Source organism: Meleagris gallopavo, chromosome 1, assembly GCF_000146605.3.
Source record: "Meleagris gallopavo isolate NT-WF06-2002-E0010 breed Aviagen turkey brand Nicholas breeding stock chromosome 1, Turkey_5.1, whole genome shotgun sequence".
NCBI lineage: Eukaryota > Metazoa > Chordata > Aves > Galliformes > Phasianidae > Meleagris > Meleagris gallopavo.
This window is the reverse complement of record NC_015011.2, coordinates 54515448-54537890: the sequence shown is the minus strand read 5'-3', so window position 1 is coordinate 54537890 and position 22443 is coordinate 54515448. Positions and strand designations below refer to the sequence as shown.

Below are 22443 nucleotides of genomic sequence, written 5' to 3'. Positions count from 1 at the left end.
ATTTTTAGCTCTGTAGGTTTAATTTGCTGAACTGACATGCACATATCCATCTTTCACGTTGATCCCGGTTTAAACTCAAAAGAACAGAAATATGAGCAGAAAATAACCTAGTTGGCCATTACAGACGGTGACACTGAACTGTTTTGGGAGAAACAGAAAGTTAACACAGAGGTGTGGATGATCTCCATCTACCCAGAGCTCTCCATAGGCAAACTGTGACGAGTGGAGCGTGTCTGTGGGTGTGGGATGGAGCCTCCAGTCAGCGGAGGAAAGAAGAAAGCCCAGGAAGGAGCTGCCCCTAGGAAGCCGCAGGATGGAGGCAGCATGCCTCCTGCAGTTCTCATCTCCCGTGCCAGGCCTGCTCCATCTACTGGCAGGAACAAGGCGGAGCCTCCATACCTCCTGCTGCCCACCCAGCCCGCCTAGCCCGGGCCTCCTTTTGCCTGCCCGCAACGGCCGCAGGCAGGGAATGGCGGTTCACCCCGCCCTCGGGACAAGGAACTGGCTTCCCAGCAGCTTCTCTCTGCTTTGGCGTCTAGCAGGCCATCACATCTGCTGACTGAGAAGCTTCTCTTAGGCTTCTCTTAGGCTTCACTTGCGATCAGACAAACCCTGGTGAAAATGCCCTCCTCAGAGGAGCACACTGTTGGGGGTGTGCTGAGATGTGTTTAAGAGAGCTTGCTGAGGAAATCCAGGTCTTCCCAAAATATGGAAACCACACAGAAGGCCTTTGCCATATATGCGGCTGAGTGGTTTTGCAGGCCTGACTCGCTCATTTCTGTGTGAGGAGACAGGCTGGAGCCCCACAGCTTGTGTGCATAGGCTTTAAGAAGGCTCCCCTATGCAAGACAGGGATTTTTAGCTCTGGCACCGCCGGCACAGAATCATTTTTCCTCTTGTCCTGCCTTCTGCTATTGGGAAATGGCTACACCTGGACTTTGCTTTTCTTTTCCATAGGGGAAAAGCACTGTGTTCACCCTCCTATGGTCTCGCAGATGGCATCTCCTCCAGCTCTGCGGTAGGGATGGCTGGGCTTACTCAGCAGCCATTCCCTCGGTGCAGAGAAGAAGGGCATCCCTCCAGTATCAGAGTGATGTCTGCAGAAAGTTGAGTCTCCAGTGGATTTCCCTGTGCCAGTGGAACAACATAAAGGTCTGGTGCTATGTTATCCACGATTCCTCTTTATTCAGATTTTATTTGTGAATTCTTGCAAATAATAGATGACTGAGACCTTAATTGTGCTGGGAAATAGGAAGATGAAAATAGTAGACAGACCTTAGCAATTTCAATGGACTTATTCACGGTGTATTTAGTCATGCAAGTCTTTGCAGAGTCAGAGACTAACAAAGTACCTGTTGGGGTAAGTAATAATCCTGTGTGTTCACAAAAGCAGTTTAAAACAGCTCATTTATAACGAGAGACACTGCCTCAGTCAACTGAATGCTACAGAGTTCAGAACAAAGAAAAAATAAACATAGCTCCAGCCTTAATGCCACAAGATCTTAGAAAGCAATCCATCCCAGCTTTTCTATGTCCCTGCCTTAATATAGGCATTCTTAATGTAAATTACATGCCAATGATTAATAGATTTTGTATCAATTGAACTTGAACTGAAGTCAAAAGAACACATTCTTTTCTATTCTTTTTCTTTTCTAAACCTACATTAAAAAAGATTATTCAGAACTCTTAGAATGAAAAGTGCCAGGTCAAAACTCACATTTTTCTAGTGAGTCCATGAAACCTTACTTTTCAAAGTCACATACTGTAGAATCTTAATCATCCTGGAAGGCTTATCCAGGCTATGGATTAAGTATGCAATTTGTGTGGTGCCAGCTTGTTCTGGGAGCACAGGACAAGGCACAGAGCCCTGCTCAGAGCTGAACTCCTCCTGGTCCAGATGAGATCTGGCAGCATTCGGTGGCTTGGCATGAGCAGAGGTGCCCTGCATCTGCCTACCAGCCCCACACAGGGTGGTTGTCTGAGCAGTGCAGGTCCTTCGCAGCTCTGCAGCACTCCCCAGTGCCTCTGTATCATGCCCCAGGCCCTGGAAGTCTTCTTGATTTGGGAACATGTCCATAAAGCCACGCAGCTTTGGCTCAGCACGGTGTAAGAGCTAAGGAGTCTTCCTGTGTGCCACGTCTGTACAGCACTACCTCCTGCATGGCTCTTGTATTATTATTTTCCATCTAGAAAAACAACCCTTTCTCCTCCTCCACTTTGTCTCAGATAATAGAAAGCTGTTTGTATGTCCACGAGTTTAATAACTTCTAGTCTTGGAAGAACTTTTCTGGCTGGTTATATATGAACATTTTTCACATTTTTGATGCATGTGCAGTTAATAAAACTTGGGCAAAACTTTAAAGCTTGGACTATAATCTGGACAGATTATAAGTGTTATTTATATTCTCCATGAATTGACATTAAAACTTGTTATGCATGGGGGCTAATTACTGAGAGATTTGGCTCTGAAATCAGAGTGTTCTCCCCTCAGCTCAGTTTTCCTCATGGTGTCAGAAAAACAAATATTTTGATCCCAGTTATGAAAATCGGACCATGCTTCTAAAGTTTTCTGAGGATCTCAGAGCATTTAGTGTTCTTACTGATCTCACAAATTCTGGACTTCCTAAGCTTCTGGTCTTCAAAATAAATACTCAGCTTTTGGGGAGATATCATCATCATAGCATAATAGAATGGCTTAGGATGGAGGGGACCTTAGAGATCATGTAGTTCTAAGCCCTCTGCCACGGGCAGGGTTGCTGACCACTAAATCAAGCATCAGATCAGGCTGCTCAGGGCCCTATCCAATCTAGTCTTGAATGCCTCCAGGGATGGGGCATCCACAGCTTCTCTGGGCAGAATGCCTAAAAAGAGGCTTAAACGCAAGTTAAAAGAGAGTGTGCAGTTTAGGCTCATCTTGTACAGGTCTGTTAGTTCAAGAGAAGGTAACTTGTGAGCTGAAAGCCCAAATGGTGCAAGTAAATTCATAATAGAGCAAAATGAGTGAGAAATACAAGTCCAGAACAGGGGAGGGGAGTAGTGCAAGTGAAGCTGTTGTGCAGCAACTCCCAACGTGGATAAGCCCGTAATTACTTCTAAAATCTCACCATTACTAAGCCATGCTTATAATTTCTAGAGGCCTCTAGTTTCTGGAACAACTGGAGTATGAGATTCAATTGCATTCACTTCAGTGGAGGATACAGTTAAGTGCGGGCACGTTTTAAGGCTTGAGGCCAGTCATTAACAAATTAGTGCATGGAAACATTTGAGTTTCTCCAATCTGATTTTATGAAGTTATTTGGCAATAGCTGCTTGTCATCCCTTTTTCATCTCCCTTCCCCTCCCTCCCCCCCCCTCTTCACCTCTCCACTTTCCCTTCCCAGCAAAAGAACCCCCTCCGGATTCAAAAAGAGCATTGCAAGAACCCAAACTTCCCATTTTCCCCTTACTGTAGGCAAAAATACATGCTGTGTCTTGCTTTTGTATTTGTACACACACATATATTTTAAACTATGTATTCAGTAGATGTCAGAGTGCCTGTTTCCTTCCACTACGCAGCCACGCAAAGCCCTTTCACGGCAAGGACATGGAGCACGGGAGCGGAGGACGGGGCACTACAACCCCCATAGTACGCGGAGAGGGGCAGCGGGAGGCCGCAAGGGAGGAGAGGCGCAAGGCCTTCTGGGAGATGTAGTCCTGCGGCGGCCCTGCCCGGCTACAGCGCCGGGGGCAGCTCCCCAGGCACCTGTGTGTGCCGTGGGAGGCAGGGCGACCGCACTGTGCACCGCTCCCTGCGGGGTGTTGCAGTGCAGCTGCCTGCTGGCAGCCACACCAGGAACCGGTGGGAGAAGCATGGGAGAAATACCCAGGTAAGGATCTCCCGGCGTTTGCTGTGGAGTTGGATGAGGGGGGCTGCAGATCCCCCTGCCCTATCAGCCGTCCTGGCATCGTGCTGCGGGTCGGCAGTCGTTGCCCTTTTGCTCCTGTGCAACCCGTCTTGCTTGGGGTTGGCTCATAGCAGCGTTTGCGGCGCGAGCACGTGGCAGCAGTGGCACAGGGATGCCATTCTCCCTGCAGCTGCGGTCAGAAGAGCGGCTGCTTGGCTGTGCTGGGAGAAGGTTAGTGGGAATAAATATTCATTCAGTCTTGGAAGGAGGCGGGGAGGAAACCCCACTCTCTGGAGAGACTGGAGATCTTTCTCTAGTGAATAAGGGTCTTATGACGTCCAACTTCTTGCTCTATTTAAGCTTGCTTTTATAATTCCTTTTCGTTTTCTTATTTTTTTTTCCCCTCCTCATTTTAACTCGATTTTCTAGGTCTCAGTAGAAAGAAATAGCCAAACATAAATTTAGCGTAAGCATCTGCAGCAGCTTTTTCCTGCGTACACTTCCTTGTCCCGATGTCTCTGCTGCTGCTGCTGCACAGTGGCAGAGCCATAGGCAGCTGCAATTCCCAGGCTGCATCGATCCCCATGACCAGCATTGCAAACACTGGAAACGCTTTGGCTGCATGCTGCCATCAGGAGAGTGCAAGGAGGAGAAGCAGCTTTGTATGTTCATGGCTCCTTGTGATCCTTGGACAAGTGGCTGCCCTGGGAGCTCCTCCTGCCTTGCTGCTGGTCCTTACACCTGAGAGCAAAATTCTCAGAGAGCTTCGGGAAATCCTTGGTGCAGGAATGCTCTGTCGGCCTCCCAGGGCTCAATGCACGTCACATGTATGGGTGCTGGGCTGAATGACACAGCTGTATTCCTTTCTACAAATAGTTTAATGGTGATGCTGAAGACTGCATGTACTGCAGGAACAACGTGGATTTTTTTAGCTAAGGCTGCTGGTGCCAGACCCTATTTAAATGAAAGGATGTGGAAGCAAAGACAGGAGTTAGTGATAGGGAAGGGCTCACAATGCAAGAGGCAGTTCCCAGTTCTGCCAAGAGCTGTATTGCCCTTTTAATGGTAATAAAGAAGCTTTGCCGTTAATCACTGCAGAGGCTGCCAAGTGCAGAACAGGTCCGGACAGCAAGGCTGTTCCCTTCCTGCTCCGAGGTCAGCATGGAGGTACAGCTGTGGGCTGGGCTTGCACAACCGTGGCACAGAGCTGACAAGCAGATGTCCTGTATGAAGCAAATGAATGTAAGAATGCTAAGGATAGTGCTCCTGAATGCATACCCACCAGGAGGGGGTGTGCATCTTAGATGGGGATGCTGCACTGACAGCAACAGGGTTGGTAAGAAGCTCCAAACTCATGCTGTTGTGATAGGGAGGGCACATGGGCTGCTCCTCACAGGCTTCTGGTGCATCCTATGTTCTCAGTGATCATAGTGTCAGACATTTCTAATGCATAGATGATAGAAAATAACCTTCTGGGAAAGTGGCACTGAAACGGAAAGTACCTCTATGCATTCAAGTACCTTTTTCCCATGCATGAGCAACACTAGTTAAAAAAACAACAGGGACAGTATTTGCTGACAACTTGTCTGTGTTTGGAGCATTTCCCTGCATGCTGATATCAAGTATGCCCCTGCTGCATCTACATGGGCACGGATTTCCGTGTTGCACCTGACGTCAGCGTACCTCCCTAAAAGTGGTTTTGTTTTCCATTCGTGATACACATCAGAAATCAAACAGCATGAGGTGGCTAATGGTATCATATTGACCCGCTGCTGCAGTTGCTGTTGATATCTGAAGAAATTCCCAAATATGACAGCCCCAGCAATAGTACTGTTACCTGCCCATCTTTCTCTTGCCAAGCAGATCAGTGTATTTTTACATTATCAAGCTCAGTAATTGCTAGATTTGCAATAGCTGGTGAGTTGATCTGCCGTGTCATTTGAACAGTATCCAAACTGTCAATTATTTTCAAAATAGAGAGGCTGAATGGGTGTGGGAGAGAGGTACCTTTTCCTTCTCACTGTCTGCCAAAGTGTCACCCATCCTTTTTAAGAGCTGTGCATTCAGAATCCAGCCACAGTGCAATCAGAAATCAGCCTTAGTGCACAGGCTACTAAATTTCTGTTTTTGTCATTATTGCAATTGTAGTAACTCTGTTAAAGACAAGACAAAAGGTTGCTCTTTTCATTTAGAGACTTTTCCAGCCTCCACTTTTGCAACAAAGGTTACCCTGAGCAATGTGTACATCTGTCTAACTGTAACAATACATATTATTCATACCTTGTCAATGTGTATGCTAGAAAACAGAAGCTGAATTTATAGCTATATTTCCTTTCTGCCGGGGCTTTTAGAGTGAGTGTTTCAGTGTTTCCATTATAAACCCTGTTTTCTGAGGTTTATAACAGTCTTGAAGAGCATAGTGGTCTTGAACCATAATAGAAAACATGTAATGTTGCATTTACAATACAGCTGTAACTGCACATTAAGGAGTGTAATCTTCTCAGTGTACCCACAATAGTCCAATAAGGTTAATTGGAGTTACATTTACTAAGAGAAGAACAATATTTTACCCTTGGAGTTCTCCACTCAGATCCAAGGACAGAGTGCCTCTGCCTGGACCAGGCTCACAGCTGCATCATTCCTGGTGGCAACCCATATGAAAGCCCCACGTGCACTGCAAGGCCCCTGGAGTATCTGCCTCTATGGGTTTGCAGAGCTGCTTTGCAGACTTGGCCAGTGGAAAACAAAGGTAGGTCCTGCCTGGCTGCCTTCAGTAATGACATAGCTATGTCCAGATGTGAAGTCCTTGGTACAGGAGAGGGATGGATCTGTTGAAGCGTGCCCAGAGAAAGGCCACAAAAGTAGTGCAAGAGTTGGAACACCTCTCTATAAGGACAGGCTGAGATAGCTGGGGCTGTTCAGCTTGGAGAAGAGAAAGCTCCAAGGACACCTGAAAGCGGCCTTTCAGTATCTAAAGGGGGGTCTGTATGAAGCAAGGGGACAGACTCTTTTGCAGGGTCTGTTGTGATAGGACAAAGGGAAGTGGCTTCAAACTAAAAGAGGAGAGATTTAGATTGGACATAAGAAGTTTTTACAATTAAAGATGTTGAGGCACTGGAATAGGTTGCACAGAGGTGGTTGCTCAGAGGTCCTTGCAGACATCTGAGCAAGGTTGGGCTGAATGGGTCTCTGAGCACCCTGATCTGGTTGTGACTGTGCCTGTTCATTGCAGGGGAGTTGGACAAGATGACCCTTAAGATTCTCTTCCAACTCTAACGATTCTATGATACTATGAAACCAGGGCAGAGATGATCAGTAGATTTTATACCTCATCAAATGCATGGGGAGGTCTTAGTCCTGTCTGTCTCTGCCATTTCTGTCCTTGGCTTCCAGTCTTGCATAAATCTAGGTCCCTCCAGAAACCCTAGGCATTTCTCCATTTCCAGCCAGCTTACTCCATCTGGCATCTTGCATTTATGTGTCACTTTGCTTACAAGGGTAAGGGAAATAGAGTTCATCATAACATCCCTTCACCCCCAGGCTGTCTCAATTAGTCCAGCTCTATTGCGTGGTTGCTGTTGTAGCCTGAGCTAACACAGGCCAGGGTTTTTGAGGCAATGCCTGGTACACTAGGGGATCTCTGTGGGATTTCTACTCTAGAAAAAGTATGTATCTCTATAGTGTTCACATACAGAAATTCCAGCATACCTGGGACAGGACTGTAGCTGTTGGTGTGTGTCTAACAGATCTGCCTCTCCAAGCTAGCATCTAGCTGAAATTTTGGCTGGTACCTACTAGCTCCCACTGTGTCAGCTGGGTTGCTTTGAGAATGTAACTGTGAGAGCAGGTTAAGGTGGCAGTGCTGGTGAGTGGTGGTGTTCTGGGTTAGAAAGAACACGTCAGATAATGAGGGAGAAGAGTTGAAGTTAACTGTGGGTAGTGCCAGGAGTGCTGGCCGTGCTCAAGCTAGCAGATTTATCATTGCAATCCCTTGCTTGAGCTTATTGTCCTTAACTGAGTGAAGGTAAGGAAGGCAGCAGCATGTTCGGAGTAGAAAGAAACATCTAAGAATTGTTTAAAAAAAAACAACACCCAAGACCCTTGGAGCTTGAAGACTTCATTAGGTTCTGTGGTGAGTACAAAGCACTCCTCTCAGACTGTCACAGGGCCATGGTTTTCCAAGTCGAACCCAAGCGTTGATCAGCAGCCAGTATGAAGACAAAGCATGATGGCTTAAAGTTTTCCATAGAATTCTTTTTCCAGTGAAACTGAGAAGGTTACCTATTTCTTCATATAGCCCAGCCGCAGTTTAGAGTTGGGCTCATCTCCCAGTTGGCAGCAGAAGATAGGAAGGAGGTAGAAGGCTGCACTCACTGTGAGTGTTAGGTTTGGAGCTCATCTATGTATCACTCTGAGAGAACAGGTTAATATGAGCATCAGCAGGGCTGAAATCTTGTTGAGCCTAAGTTCTTGCTGTTTCAGCTCATATGCCACCTTACTTAGTCTTCCACTTAACCTATTTTCATGTGGCTAACGGGTCAGCTTATTGGGTTCATGCCCTTTTGAAAGTATTTCTAACCTCAAGCATTCAGAAATCACAAATTCACTCTCAGATTCATGAGACGGCAGGAAAAACATGCATTTTTTTTTAATTGAGCAATTAAAATAGCTTAATTAGGATTTTGGCCCTGATCCTTTTGAGTTTCATAGCTTTGGAACATCATTTTTCTTGCTGTGAGGTCTTGACCCTCTTTGCCCCCAGTAAAACCTGTATTTGTCACAATTGTAGAAATGAAGAACAAGTGCTTTGGCAAAAAAAAAAAAAGAAGAAAAAAAAGCCAAGATTTGCAGTAAGAGCTCAGATATGGAAATGTTGGTTTTGTTATTGTGCAAGTTTGTTATTCACTTCTTCTATTTTTGCCCCCTCACCAGTTATGCATGCCTGTGTATGTTGTAACCTATCTGCTGAGAATGAATGGGAGGGAGCTGAAGGAAATTCTGATTTGCGAATTAGTGCACGAGGGGCCAGCAGAAAGGACTGCAGGGAAAAAAATGATGAAATGGAGGCTACAAATGGCTGAACTAGAGCAAAGCCATAGGTGTGTTTCATACAACCTTCCGTAGCATTTAAGAGGCTACATTTTGCATGTTAGTTATTTGTGCTCTTTCATGTGAGTAAGAAGGCCTTTGGGAATACTGGGCACGATCTACCAAGAATTTTTCATCATGTGATGCATGAATTTAGATAGAGAATATCTTCTGAATGGGGCAGGTGTTCAGATAAGGGTTTCAATGTACTTTATATTGCCTCTGTGATTGGCCCACAGTGTAGAGATGCTCAGGTCTTGTCACTATGGCTCTCTGTGCTTCAGTGCACCCTTTGTGTTCTTACAGCTATCTGAAAGTGTCTGACATGATTGTTCACCCTGCAATTATAAGTATTTTGAAATATTTACATTGGGGAGCATAGTAAATATTTCCAAAGGCAAGAGAGTCAACAGGGCACCAGCCTCTCATGCCTATCTCAAAAAGGAGCTTGAGCAGAATCCCAGAAACCCTGCACTCGATGTTGTCCAGGAGAACTTCCCCTGTACCATGATGGGCTGTACTGCAGCTTAAAGGTGAGGCTCTGTGGATGCTGATAGAGAACTACTGAAGAGCTGGGGTCATCCTTAGCGATTACTTTGAACTGCCATGTTGAGTCTATTTGCAGCTGTATCTCCTTTCAACATGAGGATATCAACCAGTAGTTTCTGGGCTTCTTGAAGTTTCAAAATCATTATAATGGCAATAGTATTGTTCTGACTTGCTCGATTTTGACCATTCTTTTTGCTTTCTACTTGCTGGTTTACCTTCCTTCTGTACTGAGGCTAGATGGTGTTAATGCTCGAATTGCAATGCCCATCCTGTTCTTTATGTTTGTATTGTCTAATTCACTGTGCATTCTTTTCCTCTTTCATTTTGCTTTCTTATTCATAACAGAGTGTTAATTGCATCCAGTCACTCCGATGTTCAACAGTTAGAAGTAAGGCATACAGGCAGATCTGATACTGTCTGGAGTTCCCAGCTGGGACCTGATTGTACCATTCCTAGTCAGCTTGAAGGCTATCATAATCCGTGGGAACATTTTCTGTTCATTCATTCATGAGAACAGAGCGCTGAACAGGCTGCCCTGAGTGGTTGTTGAGTCTCTATCTCTGGAGGTATTTAAAACCCATTTGGACTCTTTTCAGTGGAACCTATCTTGGGAAGCATATTTTTGTAGGAGTTTGGACTCAGTGATCTTTATTGATCCCTTCCAACCCCTGTGATTCTCTTGGTCTATGATCCTGTGATATCTGTGGAGCTTCTTCTGGAATCACATGCTATTTGGAAAAAAAACAACAGTGGGAGACCTGGCCAGAAGAATGTTTCATTACCTCATCTGAGTTTACAATTTCTGAGACTTTTGGCGACTTTTCCTTTTTGTTATTTTGAGTTCTGACAAGGTATTGATAAATGCACTGTTTCATAAATTTTCTCTTTCACATATCCTGTTCTTTTGTATCTATCATTATCTTTTCACCTGTTTCAGGCCTTAGTAACCAGTCTGTCAGTTACCTGAGAGCACTGATAAATCTTTATTGTTGTGAGTGACTTCACCGAAGATCTCTGACCTACACCATCTTCCCAGGAATCCAAATGAAGTTCAAACCTGGGTGTTTAGTCCATCATATCCACTCACTCTAGGACAATGTGCTCAGCCCTACCTCTTCTTGGCTGCTGTTCTTTCCCTTGTCCCTCCTGTTTGTGTCTCTAATCCATTTTCTTTCATTCAGATGACCCAAAGGACTCAGTGGTCGGGATTTGTCCAGCTGGAAGTTCAGGAGCCATTGCTCAGAGCAGTGCATTGTTGAGGCTCATTGTTTCTGAAGTTGCTGCCTCTTTTTCTCTAAAGGAATCTTTCTGTATCCTACTGAAAGGATTCCATAATAAAATTATTGAACTGCAAACTGGAGAGGTAAGATGGGGAATGTAGTAGCTACTGAGTATGTCGAGCTCTCAAAATTTTTCTGTTAATTGGAGAAAAACAGTGTTCTCTATCTTTCCATTTGCAAAGCACAGAAAAGGACTGATCTTTGTATGTGATGGTGTTGATTCCATGGACTAGTAAGTGAAAGAGAAGTTGATAAGAACTATTTAGTTAAGTAAATTATAAAACACGGTGCTTCTGTAAAGATTTTCACAGCTCTTTTGATCTGTGGCTCAGCACTCAGATACAGCTTGGAGAATTCAAGCCTTGAGTTTGCCATTTAAAGTAAATTTTCAGTCAGAGAAGGTTAGACGTTTTTTCTTGGCATTTAAAAATTGAACTTCATACAATGAATTATAACTTACTGTCTCTTATCGCGATATTGTTACTAAGACAAACATTAATGTGGCTTTGTGCTACTACAAGACTTGTCAAGGCAAGGCTCTTTGGCTTTTGCTATCAGCGTGGAACTATTGATTCGTGAACATAAATCCTTACTTATCTCCAGTCAACTTTATAGCACAATGAAATTATAGGGTTGCTTGAATCAATCAGTGTTTCTAAAGCAAGCTATAGAAATATAAACAAGTTACTGATTATTTAATAATGCCAATTTGCTTAGAAATGCCTGGCCGTGGGCAGCAGATGTTGCATTAATTTCTGCTTTCTCTGGAATTTCACTGGGGCTTCAAGACCTTAATGTCACTATTAGCAAAGGTAACTTTATTTTAGAAACTCATTCTGAGCCTCACAGCAAGAGGAAGAAACTGATGTTCCTTTTGACCACAAAATCTGTGCTATTTCTAAGTGGAGTTCTTTGAAATAAGTGGGATATCTCACAGCTTGTTGCTTTAGAGGGGACTTCGTACAGTGGCACTACATTTGGTTAGCATAATGAGGTTTTTTAGCCCCTGTGATATTGACTGAGTTTGAAGTACCAAAACTTTTAGTCATCTAAGATTAATTCTGTAGGTGAAGTGCAAGTTTGCATAGTATTTCAGCCTTCCTGGAATTTTAGGCTAGGTGCCCCTCTTCTGAGAAGCAGTTATGTTAATATAGCCAGGTTCTGACTCAGGGAAACAATTTAAGTATAAAAATATGTCTTTGTTTCTCAGTAGGAAGTGTCATGAAAGCAGCTTCCTCAATGTGGTTTCACGGTTGCAGTGTATGCCCTTTGGAGATCCAGTTCATTGAAGTGATTTTATTCAAGGTGGTTCAAGAATATTCCACGAGTCCACGTTGTCCTTTCAATGCTCCTGTACGTTTGGAATGCAGAGCAGGATCTTTTGATCTGGGCTCTGATGCCTCAGTTGTCTATCTTCAGAGTAGTTTGTTGTAGCTTATCGTGCAGGGGGTTAAGACCACCTGATTAATCTGCTTGGCCAATCTCCTTACACAGGGATAGTAATAATAGAGTCATGGAAGGCAGCTGTAAATCCCTCTGCTGTAATACATTAATATTCCCAGGACTTTGGCTATTAAAGTTGTTTTAAATATATATAATAAAAGAAAGAAAAAAAAAAAGCCTCTGAGAACTGTGCCTTTGATCTTTTTGATTGATCTACCTTAAAGATGTTAATAATTCATTTTTGCTTTGGAAAGGTTTTGGTCTTTAAGATAAATTAATGTTATATACATACACAGTTTTGTACATGGGCTTTGTTAAAGCTTACATGTAAACTAGTCTCCGATTAATCTCATGTTTTTAAGCTGTTCTGCGGTATTTCATTTGCAGTAATTTGTGGCTAAGCTGCCTGTATAACACAATTTCCTTGATCTAAGGACTGTGCTACAAATTTCTATAGAGAGGAACTGCTATAAAATTAAAACTTAACACCTCTCTAGACTTCCCTCAGCTATGGTGAAGTTGATATGGCTCGGCCTTAATTAGATTATTATAGACCTAAAATGTATGAGGTAGCATAGCATGAGAGAAGTTGAATTTGGTCATTAACAAGAGTTCTTGGTTAGTCAGGCTGGTTAGTCATTAGCCTCTGAAATACATGAGAGTACATTTTCCATTCAGTGTGCTTTGAAGACTGGTCAAAATCCTTAATGTGATTTAGGTCTACTGAGAATGTCTTTAACCCTGCTTTTTAATAAGCTCTGTATTTCATGTCTGAGAGATACTTGTTTATGTCTGGCATTGCTGAGGCTCACTGCTGCACCTGTATTAATTTTGAAGTTGAAACACATTGTTTTGCAGGAGCACTTACAAAAATATATTCTTGGAATTAGAGCAGACAGGAATTTAATGTATGAACATTTCCTGGAAAACCCAGATAGCCTTTTTTCTTTTTCAGTTGAGGAACACTTCAACTGCTTATACTCTGAATGTAGTAATGTACTTCCCTTTTTAATATTTCCTGCTGTAAACATGCATATATACTAAAGTTCAGTCCTGCTTCTGTCTTGTAGGTCTGCCTTTTGCTGGGACCTCCAAGTCTGCAGCAATGTCAGTGCTGAGGGAGAAGGGATGAGGTGGATATCCTGAGTGTGAGTTTGTGTTGGGTGAGGTGGAGATCTGTGGCTTTTCATTGCCGCAGGAGAGAAGAGCTCGGATGGCACCTCAACAAGGAACTGTGAACTTTGGTAGATGCTGTCTCGGGAGAAGCCTTGTGAAGGCAAACACAGTTAACACTGCTGACTTATAAGAGATGAAAAGGAAAAGGCCTCTGCTGCTTCAGCTTGTCTCTGTCTTCCTTCATCAAGTGATTAGTGAGGACTTTGTCTCCATAGTTCTTAAATGTCCTTATAATCAGCCTGGGCAACGTTTCTCCACATATACAGGAGAGGTTGGTGATAAATGTATCTGCTATTAATTAGTTATTAAGAATGTTTTTTCTCATGTAAATAGCCTGTTAGTAAAGAAAGGATGCTGAAAGCAAGGCTGATGCATAATTTGTTTTTGTTGCTGTCTGCATCCCTCCTGATTCCTTTCCCCTGCCTCACAGTGTGATGGATTTCTCTGACTCTTCATGAAGCTGAAGTACTAAGCTCTGGGACAGCACTTAGGTGTATTCCAGGTGAGTTTTGGAAGTATTGCTGCCTGCTGCAATTTTCAGTGGCTGGAGGTGCCAAGTTAAAATCCTCTAGTAAGAAACAGGTGCTGAGGATTAAAAACCAAAGCAAAAATAAACTCCAACATCAACAGCAGAAAATGATGGTTGTTGTTGTTGGGAGCTTAATTATATGTTCTCTTCCAAATTGGATGCTGATGTGAGAGCCTATTTTCTATTATAATGTGTGTGTTTAAGAACTGTTCATCCCAACTACCTCCCAATGTGACTGGGAAAAGGCTCCAGTGTACTTCTTAAAAAATAAGCAAGATCTGTACTTGACTCTGTGTTTGCTGAACTTAATAGAACTTCTGCCTCTGTCTTGAACAGGAAGGTATCAATCCTCCACATGCAGATAAATCATAGAATCATAAAGGTTGGAAAAGACTTTTAAGATCATCTAGTGCAACCTCCCACCTCCCACCAGTGTTGCCCACTTAACCATGTTCCTTTATACCATGTGACCTTTAATTAAAAAGCCAAGAAAATTAATGCACAGTGAAACAGGAATATTATTTTTTACTTTCTACATTTGTGGTAGGTTTTGTTTTGTTTCTTTTTAAAAAGAATTTAATGCATATTGATATTTTTTAATATTTTTGTTTTAATTATTTTCTTCCTTAAAGTGGGGTTGGCTTGTGCCTGCTGACTAATTCCTTGCATCACTGGTCTTGTGTTTTCTTGCAGTTGTTCTTGGAGAACTTGGCAGCTGCAAGCTAGCAGAGCTGTTGTTGACCCTGAATAGCAATAGCAACGTTAATACAATAAGAAAGGTTTTCTGTGATCTACCGTGCTATCCTGTGGAACCAATGAGCTTGTTAACACCTTTTACTTATTCTGCAAGGATCTGAGGCTGGAAGGGAATTAATGCAGTTGTGAAGCACAGAGAACCAAAATAGCAGTGATTCAGTTAGAGTAGAGCCAAATCTTCTTAAAATTAAACTCCATTGTGTTAGAGACTTTACTTTTTTGATACCTATATTATTAACTTCTCTGATAAGAGCAGGAAATGTAATACAGTGATATTGGAGGAGCCTTGCGCATTAAATCTAAGCTATTATCTTGGGGTTGTTTGAGAAGAAACCACTCTTCATCCGGTGTGTTGTGGGAATCAGACGTTGCAGACTGCCTCTTTCTCACTGAGTTTTTTGGTTAGTTTTAGTTCCCTTAACTTTCAGTACGTTATGGGAAGGCTGCTGTACATAAGTGTGTATTTATAGTTTCGTAAGTTACAAACGATACCGCATAGTTTCTGGGAATTTTATCATGGACAAGTGTTTACCTGCAAGTTGCAGCTACTCATGTTGTAATCTGCAATATTTTTTGATACTGGTGTTTAGCAATTTTGTGTGTAACAGGTTAATGGTCTCCGCATACAGACATGCTTCAAGGCTTATTTTCTGGTTGACCTTTCTCACTGGACCAGATCAAATTTTTGAAATAGGATTGAGGTTTGCAGAGAGGAAACTGTGGAAGAGAGCTGAGGAATTCACGTGCTGGGGCAGCTTCTGAACTGCAGTCAGACTGGTTGTGTGACAGCTTGACTGTGCCACAGTGCAGAAACACAAAGGAGCACATGCTTCTATTAATGTTAACCCCGGTACCAGAGATTCTCTGGCTACATACTAAGGCTGTGGCGAATGGTACCTCCAGAGGAGGCACTGTATTGAGCCTGGAACATTTGCTGCAATACCTGTGGACCTGAGATGATCCAACCTAACGGTGCTACCTATGCAGCGACTAGTGCAAGTGACTCTAACTTACCCAAGTGCTACAGTTGTTTTTTTCTGCTCATTAGTCTCTCTTTCTATACATGTCTTCTAGTAGTCGCATTAGAAGAGTTTACCCCTAATTCCTCCTTTTAGCTTGGGTAATCTCAATTCTACTGTGTTTAAAGTATAACCAGTTTGGAGATCAGTGCCAGTGAAGTTTTCTGTTGCAGAAATGCTCTGATTTTATTACTTCACAGAACACCACTGTTTGCATGCTAAGACACAGATGATGGGTGGTCATGTATTCTTCTTCCATGATCTGTGTCAGAGTCAGGCTCTCCTTCCCCTCCTTTTTCCCACATTTTCCCCAGTCTCCCACACTTGTTGTCTAGAAACCCATTTGACCGCACTGATGTCTTAAGCAGTTGATATGTAAATATTTACTGACATGACAGTCAGCAAAAGGGGAGGGCAAATTTCTACATCCTACCATTTGGTAAATCTTCAAGTTCTCTCTCTGAGTGTGCAGTCGATAAGAACAGGAAAGGTTTGCAGTTCATACTTGACTTGATGTATTTTTGCTCTCTTGGTTCCTGTTTTTGTTGCAGATGTCATTCAAGTAGCTGTGGGAGGTTTATCAGCTCTTGAGGAGACTTTCCCTTGTGTGCATGCTTGCACCACTGAAGGCCGGCACTGTGCTGGAGGAAAATGGAGCTCTCTGATCTCCTGGCATTTGCCTCTGCAGAAGTGAACAGTACAACAGTCACCCTAGCTTTACTGGCGGTATTCGTGGTTCTTCTATACTGGTAAGTGGTAATGGCAATAGGAGCCTGCTTAAGTTCTCTCAACATCTACAGAGACTTCCTATTTTTAAGATGAAACTAGAAGATAGCTGGCTGGAAGAGGTGCAAAGGGCATGCTGGTTTGGATGTGGAGGTTGAAATACAAACTTACGAAACTCACATTGCTTTTTACAGAGTTCTGTCCTTGCAATACTTTCTTTTGAGTGCTTTATCAACAAATGCTCACTGAAATTGTTGTAAAAATTGAGGACTTAACTACTGTTGGTTTCTTATTAATTTCTGTAGGCTGCAGGAGCACTGATGCTGGTCACTAAAGAAATTGAGTTCTTTTCACAGGGTCTTGTTGGACCCTTCTTTGCATTGTGCTGCACACTTGACCTTTGCCAGGTTTCTTGGTTTAAATTTACAGACACTTTATCTGTTGCTTGAATTTTTTCTCTTTTTCTTTCCACACTGACTAATGGACACAAAACAGAATAACAGCAATTCTAATGTGAAGTGCAGTAGGCATAACAATGAGCTATGCTGTGATGAAGGGAAAAAGAAGTACCTACTACAACCCAGTCCAGATAATCTGTTTTGGAAATTAAAGTAGCTGATCTGGGAATGCTGTTCTGACACTTTTCACTTGAGTACCTCAAACCTTGAGTTTTAGTCATGTTTTTTTCTCATTTCTATGTGAATTCAAGAAATAAACAGTGAGAGAAGAAGAACTTCAGAAGAAAATACAAAACTGATCTAGAAAAGAATAGCGATGACATCATGATTTCAGCACAATTGTTCTAGTAGTGTAAATGATGGATCACTTCTGTACACATTTCTTGATTCTTTAATCCTGTCAATCTTTGTTCTGCTTCCTATCAAGGGAGAGTCTAGAGAGACTGAGAAGAGCCAAATCAATTCCCTCTTTGATGTGCATTGCCATCTCAGGTTGGTGAGCAAGCCAGTTTTCTTCCTAAGATCTGCACAAATCATCACAAAGATCCAAGTCCCACTGCCTCTGAATTTTAGTTGGAAAAACAATGGAAAAACAATTCTGGTAAATCCATACTGTTTAGCTGCTGACCCATGGATCTACATAAACTCAAATAGGGGAAGAGAGGCCAGAGGTAGAGCCATGGTTCAGAAATGCAGCACCAGGTCTGGTGAACTCTGGCAGCTTGTGAGATGGCTAGAAGAGCTGGTGCTTCCATGCTGTAAATGTCAAGGTGTGCTGAGGGCTGTGAAGGCACGGAAGTGCTCTGTACAAATGTGCTGTGTTCTGATCCATGCTTCTCCAGAGCCTTGCTTTGTGGTTCATTTTAGGAAAGGCTCTTATAAGAAAGGCCCTCCTATAGAAAGGAAGGCATGGAAGCTCTGAGTTGAATTCTGTTTCAACATAAATGAAACAGATTGCCCTGATAGAGGTGATGGATGCCCCATCCTTGCAAACGTCCATGCAAGGTCAGGCTGGAGGGGGCTCCACAGAACCTGATCTAGCTGTGGGTGTCCCTGCTCATTGCAAGGGAGTTGGACTAGGTGGCCTTTAAGGGTCCTTTCCAACTCAACAATTCTACAATTCTATAAATAAACTTGGATCTAAAGGCAGACTAAATGCAAGCTTGTACCAGGCTCCTAGCCACGAACAGTCAACTGTCATACAAGCTTCATAAAGTCCAATTAGGGGTGAGATGGGAAATTGCCTTAGAGTAGAGATACATCATTCCTTGTTTCTCTTTTCCTGGCTGAAGATGAACCCTGTGAAGGCACTATGTAAAGGAAACTGGAGTTTTATGAGGGGAAGTGTTTTATGCCCTAACCTGTCACTGATCCTATTGATCTGCAGATGCAAGTTGATTTTAGGGTAGTTTATTAAATACAGCAGCCTTTAGGTCACTCTTCCAAGGAGGAGCTGGTGCTGTTTCTTAAACTTGCAATTAAACATGTTGGGCAACGCACACAAACTATTGGTAAGCATGCTTAGTTGACTAAGCTATTTGGATCCATTTATTTCAGTAAAATGCAGTGAGTAAGGACATAAGTCTTGAAGCACATCTACACGAATGGTGCTTGTTTTTCAGACTTGTCAATCTATTCATGTAACAGTTTATTTTTTATAAAACTTTTTTTTTTTCCTCATATCAAAGTTCCGTTTAAGTGAATCAGTGAAAAACAATTCATGCTCACAGCCTTCTTCATTCGCAGTTGAGACTTTGGATTCAAGGAATTACTTAAAGAGTACGTAGAAGATTGCTAATAAAATGCAGGTCCCTAATTCTAGAGAATGTTTTTTCTTTATTACAACCATGTTGTATGCAGAGTTGTGCGGTTCTTCTACGAGTTAGAAAGCGCACATTTAATCTGTGATGGGAGTATTAATAAAATAATAACTACTCAAGTTCCTTTGATGTTTTCATTCTAAGCCTTACTCTCATATTTTAATGACCTCTTAATACCTTTTTTCTTGGGGGGCTTTTTTATTCTGCCAGCATTATAGCTTTTCAGGATGGCAGTCATACGAGAAGGGAAGTATTAATATTTGCTGCTGTAAGTTTTGGGATGCTGGTAGCTTCTGTTTGATCAGGGTTGTAGCGTGTTCTGTGAATACAAAGACTAGACAGTTTGTCCACTTTTCCTTTGCTTTAAAAGGCTTACAGGCTAAACAGAAGGCATTTGTAGGTAGAAAAAAGAGATGATAGACCTAACGTACACTAGAATTGTAACATGGTGATGTCAACTGCTGTGCTATTGAGCTATTTCCTTAGCAAGAATTTTGTGAATGGCGTTACTTGAGGGTTTAAATGGCGCCCTTGAGTTGCTGCCCATCAGCTAAGACTCTGTAGCTGTTAGTGTGTGCATTGTAAGGCCAGCTGTGATTTATCACAGTTCAGGTGACAGGTGGTATCTTGCTAAATTGTGATAAGACCAATTTCTTCACATTTCTGGATAAGGTGAGGTCATATGAAATGGGGAGAGAAGTAAGAGTTGGTTGGGAAAGGTAGGAGAAGCTGTAGCTGCTTAAAAATAAACAGATGCAGGTCTTAGAGGAAACTTGGATGACTTGATCATTATTTAGGCTGCCGCTTACAGTACAATTGGGAACACCAGTAATTCTGTGTAGAACACTGTCTAACAGCACACCTGATTTCTCTTATGTTTTCATTAATGTAATATGAGGATGATGCTGACAATGTGTCGTGTCAACCTTAATTCAGAGGCTATAATCTGTGTTTATCCTCCACATGACCTTAAAAAGCCTCTTCCTATGGCAGATTTAAGTCAGCTCATCTAACGTTGAGACTACAGAGAATCTCTTGGGTACACAGTCTCTTCAGATTTGGAATGGGGTGAACAAACCTGAAGCTGCTTTTTTTCTGTCTTCTATTAATATAACCTGCTCAGGTCTGCCTGCTCACTTCTACTCCTGGGGGGTTTAGCTGTCTGCTCCTTCCCCATCTTTAGTACTTGCTATCAGTAGGTCCAAGTCTCTTCTCCTAGACCTCATACCATGGATTCTTCAATGGCTGTTGCTACCTCCTTATTATTGTGATAGACGGTGAAAATACTGCTTTAGTGACAATAAAAAAAGCCCAACAACATATGGCAAGTACATATCAGAGGTACAACACTGAGCACTCTATAAAAAAAATAAAAAATCTCATGCCTGTGTTGCTTCCACCCTCTGTGATTTCTACTAGCCAAGCTGATTATCAGAGCAGTTTCTTCTAAGAGCACTTTCTTCCTCAATTCCAGGGGCTGCTGTCTCTGTTTGCTTAATCTCTGTGAAACTCAGGGTTCTTTTCCGGGCATGAAATAAAAACAAACACTTAAGGGAGGAATGAGGTTAACATTTACAAATCCCAGTGATATTCTCGACTGAAAAGTGTATCTTTACAACATACTGTTCATTTTCATTTCAAACATCTGCTGAGCAGGGTATCCCGTGCTTGGTTGTAGCTGCAAACATTGCTTTGTCTCTTTTTGCTGCCTGGGAAGATATTTGATAAAATGAAAGCAGCAGTTTGTTTTGCTTTAAAGTTTAATGTACCATAAACTTAGCATTATGAAGAAGCTGTCACAGCATTCAGATACCTGTGTTCAAACTAGATTATCAACCCCTTGTCTAAACAAACCTGTTTTTTTTTTTCAAAACTTGGAGGTTGGATGGGAGGTGTTTGTTTATGTTTGTGAGATCCATGTTTAATTACATGCTTTCAAGCATAGCAAAATATATACTGGTAATGTCCTTGTCTGTTTCTGAAAAGCTAAATTGTTCATAAAGATGTCATTTTTACATTAATTCAGTATTATGATCACTTACGTTACAGAAATATGTAGACAGAATGAGAGATTTGGGTTTCCCTGGATTGAGGCACTGTTCACACATTGCATAACATGTCAGTTCTGACACAAAGTATTTGCTGTCTCTGATGACCACAAATGAAAATGAAGTGCTATTTTTTTTTTTATTCCTGTCCTTATGCTCAGAAGTTTGCATGCACTTAGATGCAGGATTGCTTATACATGGGGGACAACGTGTTAGAGTTCAGTAGTAGATAAGAAGTCTGTAGTTGACCTCTTTCTAAGTTAATTTCAGGATAGAGGTATTTTAATATTGGTGACTACAATACTATTGCTTTTTGGCATTACTTCACATCTGTGGTTTTGGGAAGCAGTATGAAAGAGAAAGCTTATGTATGTCTGTCCCAAACAAAAACTTTGCTCTTATTTTGCAAAAAGTTGCTATTTTTGGAACTTGAGTTATGCAAAACCGAGATCAAATATTTATCTTTTTTTATTATTATTATTTAAACAAGATATCACCTGGAACAAGGTCTCACACAATTTCTTTTTCTTAAACATTTCAGTATTTCAAAAGATGCTTGATCATTGGAGCTCTATGTTTATGACCTGAGTGCAGATATAGGGTGAGCAGATTATTCTCTCTAAAACATGCTGATAAAACTTCTGGGAAGATCTCATATCAGATCCTTCCTGAAAGAAGTGCCAGTTGTGAACATGTATGCCCAAACTATTTCAGCTCTCAGTACACCCATCAAAGGTCCTCTGTATCTAGAAACCCAAGACTGGGTATGGAGCACCAACATCCATCCCTAATGATGAATTGCTCTGCTCTCCTGTCAGGCTCATTGAGCTGAGGGAATCACATAGGCATCTCAATCCTCAGAAGTTTAAGCAAACTTTTCACCTGCTGGCAGGAAGCACGACTGCACAGGCTCCAGGGCTGGTGCTCCTGGCTGCAGCTGGGCTCTGGCTGCATTTTCACTGAGCTCTGCCTGCTGAACTCTTTTCATCTTGCACATCCCTCCCACAGCGGTGGCTGACTTCAGGTTTAGGATATAAGGCTGTGGTTCTTTCTCTTTCAGCTAAACTGAGCATCAGGTGAGCCTGAATAGGAGCAGGGTCTTTCCATATTACAACCTGGTAGTTTCTCAGTTTATTCCTGCATCAGCACCACAGGAGCAGAAAGTAGGGAAGTTGTTTAGTTGTTTTTTTTTCTTTTTTTAGTGTTCTCTTAATCCCAGCTATTTTTTCCTGAAATGGCCATTATGTCAGTGGAAGTCATTCTGCTCCCCTTTATTCAAATAGCCCATTATGGAAGCTAGAAGGATCTGACTCAACAGGAAACATGAACAAACTGCTGTTGATGACAGAAAAAGCTTACAGATTCCAAAGGGTCTTTGTCACGCAGCTTTACATCAAGCAAATCTGGAATTCCCACTAACGCGTCAAACATAATTTGATCCCACAGCTGTGCAATACACGGCCTCCCCTTTCAGCTAAATCAAGCATCTCTAGGTGAGCTTGAGAAGGAGCAGAATAAACTGCTGAATTACAGTCTGGAGAAGTGCCATACCACAAATGACTAAATGCTTTCTTCCTCTGAAAACACGATAGATTTGATCATCCAGAATAAAGTTCGCTCACTGCCCTGATTATGCTTCTTTTGAGTAAACAGAGTTCTCTGTTTTT

The 22443-nt window shown here is 42.3% G+C and overlaps 1 long non-coding RNA gene across 2 annotated transcripts; it reads left to right on the top strand.

Moving 5' to 3' along the window:
* The first annotated feature begins 1064 nt into the window (after positions 1–1064).
* Positions 1065–17951, top strand: LOC116216980. 2 transcript variants are annotated; one of them, XR_004160781.1, is made up of 6 exons: positions 1065–1152; positions 3556–3866; positions 10703–10884; positions 13315–13691; positions 13851–13922; positions 16276–17951. It is a non-coding gene; the product is annotated as an uncharacterized LOC116216980 (long non-coding RNA). The 2 variants fall into 2 exon arrangements; XR_004160783.1 differs by lacking the exon at positions 10703–10884.
* Positions 17952–22443: the final 4492 nt, after the last annotated feature.